The sequence below is a fragment of the Nicotiana attenuata genome, unplaced genomic scaffold (genome assembly GCF_001879085.1).
Source record: "Nicotiana attenuata strain UT unplaced genomic scaffold, NIATTr2, whole genome shotgun sequence".
Lineage (NCBI taxonomy): Eukaryota > Viridiplantae > Streptophyta > Magnoliopsida > Solanales > Solanaceae > Nicotiana > Nicotiana attenuata.
This window is the reverse complement of record NW_017672117.1, coordinates 14,012-22,855: the sequence shown is the minus strand read 5'-3', so window position 1 is coordinate 22,855 and position 8,844 is coordinate 14,012. Positions and strand designations below refer to the sequence as shown.

The 8,844-nt window shown below is 43.7% G+C and overlaps 1 long non-coding RNA gene across 1 annotated transcript in view; it reads left to right on the top strand.

Annotated features, from left to right (window-relative positions):
* The first annotated feature begins 1,046 nt into the window (after positions 1 to 1,046).
* Positions 1,047 to 8,844, top strand: part of LOC109211928 — a 12,596-nt gene continuing 4,798 nt past the window's right edge. Inside the window, exon 1 of the long non-coding RNA XR_002065790.1 lies at positions 1,047 to 1,706. This is a non-coding gene — a long non-coding RNA (uncharacterized LOC109211928). The remainder of the gene's footprint in view (positions 1,707 to 8,844) is intronic.

The following is an 8,844-nucleotide window of genomic DNA, read 5'->3' as shown; positions in this document are numbered from 1 at the left end:
ATCAACTTATCGCTAGGCCTACCTCGGGCACAATGGGGTTCCCAAATTAGGACACGTTTTACATTCCTGCACTACGTGTTTAAATATTGCAATATTTTTATAATCCTCACAAACTTGGTTACCTTTTGTTTTTTTTACTTTTGTTTCCCCCCTACAAAGGTTAGTTCGTACACTCTGGCAACATCATCCTATGCTACGAGATCCAGGGGCCCTCCACCCATTCCTCCTCTTAGTCCTATCAAAAACAAGAACAAAGGCAAGATGGAAGATTTGAACAACGTCAGAAAGGAGAACTCAACTGAACGGGCAGAGGTCACTAATGGTCATGGTACTCAGGTTCCTAAGGAAAATGTATCCCAGCTTGAACAAAAATTGCTGAAGTTCCAGGAAGAGCTCGACCGGGTTCGGAATCTGGCAAGCTTGTCATTTTCTTTCAGCACCCCAGATATCACCCTACACCACCTCAAAACATCCCGTAGCAACAGAATCATCCCGCTCCTCATACTATTCCACCAAAGACCCAATGCAACACCTGCTGTAGACATGTGATTTTTGACCCTCCCCAAGATTTTTTATATTTTAGCATGTAAATATTTAATTTAGGCCTAATATAGCTATTTCAACTATTTTTGACTTCTTTACTTTATTTTCGTCATAAAAATGGAAAATTACAAAAAAACATTTTAGTTTATGTATTTTTCATAATTTTTTTTAAAAAATACAAAAAAATAGTACCTTGTTTTTATCTATATATAATTTCTAAAACACAAAAATAGTTTCATGTTTGGTTTAATTAATTAGGATTAGCTTTGGCATTATGTAATATTTTTATCTTATTTTAAAAGGAGTCAATTAAGGTGTTGGATTACAATTTTAAGAGTTTTAGAACCCAATTCTTGGCCCAATTCGGATTAGTCCATTAAGCCTAGGGACCCTTCTAGACCTAATACACAAAAGACTTAGGGATTAATGAGCAAAAAACACAAAATATAAACCTAGACCTAGACTCTACAATAAGAGGGGAGAAAAAAAAATAACGCCTAAAGAGAGAAAAGATATACAAAAAAAAAAAAAAACGCAGATACATTCTGCAAAAAATCAGCGCCGCAAAGAACAGAATGGAGACCCCTTCCCCTTGAACGCCTGCTTCTTCAGTAGAGAAGCACAAAACACCCCTCGAAGGAATCCGGCGACTATAACATGCACAAAAGTCGTCGCCCGTCGCTGCTTTTTCTCCACCCCTTTTCACAAAGCCAAACGACCTCCACACTTTCAGAGAATGACAGCCATGACCGCCGGTGAGACGTCGAAGAACTCGCCGAATCCGATCCCGATCTAGACAGAAACTCTCCGCTGTTGCTTTGCCTCATCACTTTTTAGATCTGGCCGGTTTTACCTCTGCCCGTGACCATTTCCATCTTCGTCTTTTATAAAACCAGGGTCGAAAGATGGTTTATCTCGCTGGCCGGATTTTGATATTGTGTTATTTCGCGACTACACCTAGTTTCAGTGGTTTATTCTGATGTTTGTTTAAGGTTCCCGTTGAAACCCGTGGTCGACTGAGATTCCGGTCGACGATCTGTCCTGGTTTTGTGCTTTCTGACATTGAAGTGCTGGTCTGAGGTTCCGCTTGCTAGTTCCGCTCATAGTTCACGGCTCCGTTTCGGAATTCGGCAACTTTATTTGGTCTCTTCCTGGAAATCCATGTACGTTCTTTTAAAAGCTTCAACGGAAACCCGAATCTGTTAATCTAAAGTCCATTTCTTGCTTTGATTTCTAAATGTTCTGTCTGTACTCTTGTTATTTTGGATGTTAGTAGCTGCTTCTTCTTTTCTGTCGCCTTCATGAGTAGACGATCACGTAAAAAAAATAGCTTCATTAGCTTTGTTTCCATGCTGTTGAAACAGGGAAATAAACAACTGTATTTCATTAGCTTTGTTTCATTAGCGACGATGCTTACTTTTTTTTTTAAAAAAAAATTGTAGCTTATAAATGTTATCCTATCTCTATCTTTATTTGTGTAAAATGAAAACTTATGAAAAGGAAAAGGTATAGTAGTATTAAATTCTGTTTCTTAGGTATTTAGTTTTTTTGGCTGAACACAGTAACGAGGATTTGGATTTATCACCTGTCATGTAAGTAAAATTATCACGGCTATGGGTACGGTTCCCGTGACGTAGTTTGTGGTACTAAATTTCGAATTAGCTTTAAATATGAATATCCATAGTTCACTTAGTTGAATAGTTTTGAGGTGTGCTGTACTAAATAAAATCTCAAATGCATGGTCCTCGCTTAATTAATTTCAATTCTTTAGTAATCGAGGTGTGCCATTAGTGAATTTTCCATGGCCCTCGCAAACTTGAAAGCGCGTAGTGGCTTTAGGTGCATAATTTTAAATTAACTTTCCCAAACTCGGGTGCGCATTTATGTGACCCAAATCCAAATCTCAACGTTAGATAAAATGTATTGCGGACTACGGGTGCATTTATGTGACGTGGTTCAAGACATATTTTAAATGACGTTGCAATCTTCCTTAAAAAATGAATAAAAGCGGTAAAAGTTAAAATTGAACCATAGGTTTAAAATGTATTAAAATTAGATAATAGGCCAATTATAACAGTTGAGCGACCGTGCTAGAACCACGGAACTCGGGAATGCCTAACACCTTCTCCCGGGTAAACATAATTCCTTACTCGGATTTATGGTTCGCGGACTGTAAAATAGAGTAAATCTTTCTTCGATTCGGGATTTAAAACCGGTGACTTGGGACACCATTAATTATCCCAAGTGGCGACTCTGAATCTCTTAATAAATAAATCCCGTTTCGATTGTCACTTTAAGTTGGAAAAAACTCCCTTTATTATACTCTCCTTCCTGGGGTGTAGTAAAAAAGGAGGTGTGACACCTGCCATACCTCAAATAACACCCCGTTACTTCTCCTAGAACTCCAAAACTCCACAAATGACCACTTCCACACCCACCATAACACCCCCATCTACATGGAGACCATGCCACTCTCCACCCCATCTCAGGCACACCCGAGTTTGATGATAAAGATTTGCCCATCAGGAACCTGGCTGAAGAACTTATGAAGTCGACTAGCCGAATTCAGGGCATTGAAGGAAACAAGGGAATTGAAGGGCTGAATTATGAAGATCTCTGCATACAACCCGATGTCAAAATGCTCGAGGGGTACAAACCTCCGAAGTTCGAGATGTTTGACGGTACAGGCGATCCAAGGGTCCATTTGAGGACGTATTGTGACAAGCTGGTTGGGGTAGGGAAAGACGTGAGAATCCGCATGAAGCTGTTCATGAGGAGCCTAAAAGGAGATGCGCTGTCTTGGTACATCAGCCAGGATCCAAAGAAATGGTCAAGCTGGGTAGGCATGGCGTTCGACTTCATGGACAGGTTCAGGTTTAACACAGAGAATGCGCCGGATGTGTTCTATATTCAGAATCTAAAGAAGAAGCCTACAGAAACATTTCGCGAATATGCTACTCGCTGGAGGTCCGAAGCTGCTAAGGTCAGACCTGCCTTAGAGGAGGAACAAATGAACAAATTCTTTGTCCGGGCCCAAGACCCGCAATACTATGAACGACTAATGATAATCGAGAGCCACAAATTTTCTGATATTATCAAACTGGGGGAACGAATTTAAGAAGGCATTATGAGCGGTATGGTTACAAACTTCGAGGCCTTGCAAGCTACAAATAAGGCCTTGCAGTCCGGTGGTGTGTCCAAAAAGAGGGACGTAGGAGCCGTGATGGTTTCACAAAGGACCAAATCTCTTATCAAGTACCAAACCTACCCAACACCTTCACTCACATATCAGCCCACTCCAAACTACCAAGCACCCTCACCACCCGCCTATCAACCATCTCCGCCGCCCATATATCAGCCTGCTTCGCCCAAATGTTCCCAACCCGCACATATCAACCAAACTTACAATGCTCAACCATCCCACTATCAGTCACCTCCTGCCCGTCAGAACTTCCCTAGACCCCGACCAAATTTTGATCGCAGGCCTCCCAAACAATATACAACCATTGCTGAACCCATTGACCAATTATATGAGAGACTCAACGCCGCCGGTTATGTCACCCCCATCCCTGCTACAACCCCTGAGAACCCTTCTCAGTGGGTTAACCCAAACAAATCCTGTGCATACCACTCCGACATGAAAGGGCACACCATCGACAAATGTCGTTCCTTGAAAGACAAGATCCAGTCTCTGATCGATAATAAGGTTATTGAGGCAAAGGAACCCGCCCCAAATGTCCGCAACAACCCTCTGCCGGACTATAAGGGCGGGGGTATTCACATGATTGAAGTGGAGGATGATTGGGATCCCGAGGGATCTATCGGGTTGATCATAGATGGCGATGATCCAAAGAAGCCAGCAGTCACTCTCAACCCCATCATCGTCCAGATCCAACTATCTAAGGTCACTGAGGTAGATGTGTCTATCCCTCTTGAGTTCGAAGCAGCGTCATCAGCACCATTTGAAGTTGTAGTTTTTCCACCCAAAGAGCATGTCCCATTCGAAGTAAAGGTGGCCGCACCAATACCAGTGGCGATGTCCGTCATGCCGTCATTCCACACAAAAGCTATACCCTGGGATTACACAGCCGAGGCTAGGAGGAAAGGCAAGGTCAGGTTCGAAGAGACTGTTGTAGCACAGGGGATGACAAGAACGGGGAGAGTCTATACCCCTGAGTACCTAGCTGAGCCCAGCAAGCAGGCCTCCAACCGGCCACCCATCATTGAGACAGGTCCAGACGACCTTTGGAGGAAAATACAGGCCAAAGAGTACTCGGTCATCGACCAGCTGAACAAAACACCAGCACATATATCCATCCTCTCACTACTGCAGAATTCCAAGGCACACAAAAATGCTCTGCTAAAGGTGCTGAGTGAAGCCTACGTGCCAAGCAACATCACTGGTGGAGAAATGGATAATATGGTGGGACAGGTATTAGAGAGCCATAGAGTCACCTTCTATGAGGATGAGCTGCCACCTGAAGGGTTGGGTCACAATAGAGCCCTACACATCACTGTGCAATGCGAGGACTATTTCATCACCAGGATCCTGGTCAACGGGTGTTCCAGCCTTAACATCTGTCCTCTAGTAACACTCAAGAAGTTGGGCAAAGGGCTGCACGAGATAAAAGAAGGAGCAATCAATGTGAAAGCTTTTGATGGGTCTCAGAGGTCCACCATCGGTGAGATTAGCTTGTGTCTGCAGATGGGAACAACCTGGTTCGATGTTGATTTTCAAGTAATAGATGTGCCCACATCCTACAACTTGCTGCTGGGGCGGCCATGGATTCACGCCGCTGGGGCCGTAGCATCAACACTGCACCGGGCGGTAAAATTCGAATGGAATCACCAGGAGGTGATCATTCACGGCGACAGTAGCAACCCCATATACAGTCGCCAGACCATTCCAGCGATCGGAGGGAGAAGAAAGCTAGTCGGAGAGACCTACCACCAGCCTGGCAAAGGACTCGGCAAAAACCTCCAAGGAATAGCTAAACCCATAACACTCAAGAAGCATGGCACCACTTTCGGCTTGGGATACGAATGCACTTGGGAAGAGTTCAACAACTGGTCGCCGCCATGGCGTGGTCCTTACTACCCATTGGAGCAGCCGATACCGCACTTGGAACAGACTTTCCAACAGGCTGATGTCATCTGCGGGACGGACGAAAAAAAGGCGCTCGCAGTAGTGAAAAACTTGTTTTTAGAGGACAATGATATAGATTGCTTTGTTATCCTTGAGGAGGAGGGGGAGAAAGGCCCTTCCATACATGCTTTAAGCAGAGGAGCACGCCTCAATAACTGGACTATCAGAACAACCAGAGCCCGGCGAACCTCGGGGTAGCAAGGCTAAAACAAGCATCATGCACTGTTTTTATTTACTAGATGATTTTCTCTTCGCATTTTTATTCCCGCAATAAGATCTTCAATGTTCAAACAATTATGAAATTTATCAAAAGCATTTTGACTTTTTCCTTATGAATCACCACTCATTATTATTTTTCTCTCATTACTTTACTTATACAACATTACTATTACTTATCTTGATGAACCCATGACTGTGACATGCAATGAGGCAACGCAACAAACATACATTGATCCAGAAGAATATGACATACCAGAGGATATTGTCAAAGAAATGGAGAACTTTGAGAACAGACCTAAGTCCAACCTGGACGAGACAGAAATCGTAAACCTGGGAGATGTAGAAAATGTCAAGGAAACACGAATCAGTGTTCACTTGTCGCCATCAGAAAAGGAGTAATACACAGAATTTCTAAGGGAATATGAGGACATATTCGCCTGGTCATATGACGACATGATTGGTCTGAGTACGTCTATTGTAGCTTACAAACTGCCAACCGATTCGACATATCCGCCGGTAAAACAAAAGCTCAGAAAATTCAAGCCTGACATGAGTTTGAAAATCAAGGAAGAAATCACTAAGCAAGTCAAAGCTAAGGTTCTCAGGGTAGTAGAACACCCGACATGGTTAGCCAACATAGTGCCAGTGCCAAAGAAGGACGGGAAGGTCAGGGTCTGTGTCGACTACCGGGATCTCAACCGGGCCAGTCTGAAAGACGACTTCCCTTTGCCGAACATACACATCCTGATAGACAATTGCGCCAAGCATGAACTGCAGTCATTCGTGGATTGTTTCGCCGGTTATCATCAGATCTGGATGGATGAATAAGATGCTGAGAAAACGGCTTTCATTACACCGTGGGGAATGTATTGTTACAAGATGATGCCGTTCGGCCTGAAGAATGCAGGGGCCACCCACATGAGGGCCATGACTACCATTTTTCATGATATGATACACAAGGAGATAGAGGTATATGTGCACGATGTTATTGTCAAGTCCAAGGAAGCCACCAACAAGAACATCAACAAGATATTGAGGAAAATAATAGAAAAGCATAAATAGTGGCACGAGAAGTTATCATTTGCTCAATTGGGGTATCGCACCACAGTCCGCATATCACTCGGGGCAACCCCTTACATGCTGGTTTATGGTACAGAAGCCGTCATTCTCGCCGAAGTACAAATTCCTTCCTTAAGGATTCAGGAAGCTAAGCTCGACGATGCAGAATGGGTAAAAAGTCGTTATGAGCAACTAGCTCTTATAGACGGAAAGAGGATGAATGCAGTTTGCCATGGTCAACTCTATCAGAACAGAAAGTCCAGAGCCTTCAACAAAAGAGTCAAGCCAAGACAGTTCACACAGGGGCAGCTGGTGTTGAAGAAAATTTTTCCGCATCAAAATAAAGCCAAAGGGAAGTTCTCTCCCAACTGGCCGGGTCCATACATGGTTCACCGGGTTTTGACAGGAGGAGCCCTCATACTCGCAGAAATGGATGGATAAGTCTGGCCAAAGCCGATCAATTCAGATGCAGTTAAGCGCTACTATGTGTAATCCTTATATTTTCCCTGCATGATGTAATTGAACTATGCCTGACCTGATTCCCGTTTAAGAGGGGATACGTAGGCAACCCTATGGGTTCGGTCACAATTAATAAAATTTTCATTTTCCCTCAAAATTGGAAATTGGGGCAGAATTTTGAGGAGGACCCTCAAAATTCTGAAGCAATTTCAGCCGAATCGTCGTAAGCAACAGTCACAAGCACCAACCCATTAAACTGGGGCAGAATTTTAAGGAAGACCCTCAAAATTCCGTAGCAAGAGAGGTTAAAATGTCCTGAACCACGTCACAGTCGTCGGTTCATCTAAAAGTTATTCTTAATTATATACTTCTGTCACATTTTTAGGAAATCATGCATGTTTGTCACTGAAATTGCCTTGTTTAGCAACGCTACCCCAGTGATACATACAGTATCACCAGATCGAAGCCACAGGTCAAGCAGAGCCAGCAGGGATACGAACTAACCTTCCCCCTTTTTTTTAAAAAAACTCACGATTTTTCTTTGGATGCAGGCACTTGGATTGCGAAATCATCAAACATATTATACACTCACGAAACAAACATTGTTCAGGAATACAACTTTCAAAATCGTTGCACTTACCCACATTTGCTATCCACACATATCAACGACATTCCGTGTGTCACAATGTCCCCAACAGTCACAATATCGCAATCAGCTAAGAAAGCTCCGTTACCATTTGCTATTTTGTTTCTTGCATAAGGCTACCATTCCGCCTTCCGACACTAAACACTATCTCCGTCTGCATTTCTGCATTGCATAAGGCTACCATTCTGCCTTCCGAGACTAAACGTTGTCTCCGTCTGCATCTGCATGGCTGAAAGATCGCCTCATACTGCATCTGCACGGCTGAAAGATCGCCTTATACTGCATCTGCACGGCTAAAAGATCGCCTTATACTGCATCTGCATGGCTGAAAGATCGCCTCATACTGCATCTGCACGGCTGAAAGATCGCCTCATACTGCATCTGCATGGCTAAAAGATTGCCTCATACTGCATCTGCATACCTGAAAGATCGCCATATTGCACGGCTGAAAGATCGCCTCATACTTCATCTGCATGGCTGAAAGATCGCCACATTGCATGGCTGAAAGATCGCCTCATACTGCATCTGCATGGCTGAATGATCGCCACATACTGCATCTGCACGGCTGAAAGATCGCCTCATACTGCATCTGCACGGCTGAAAGATCGCCTCATACTGCATTTGCATGGTTGAAAGATCGCCTCATACTGCATTTGCATGGCTGAAAGATCGCCTCATACTGCATCTGCATGGCTGAAAGATCGCCACATTGCACGGCTGAAAGATCGCCTCATACTGCATCTGCATGGCTGAAAGATCGCCACATTGCACG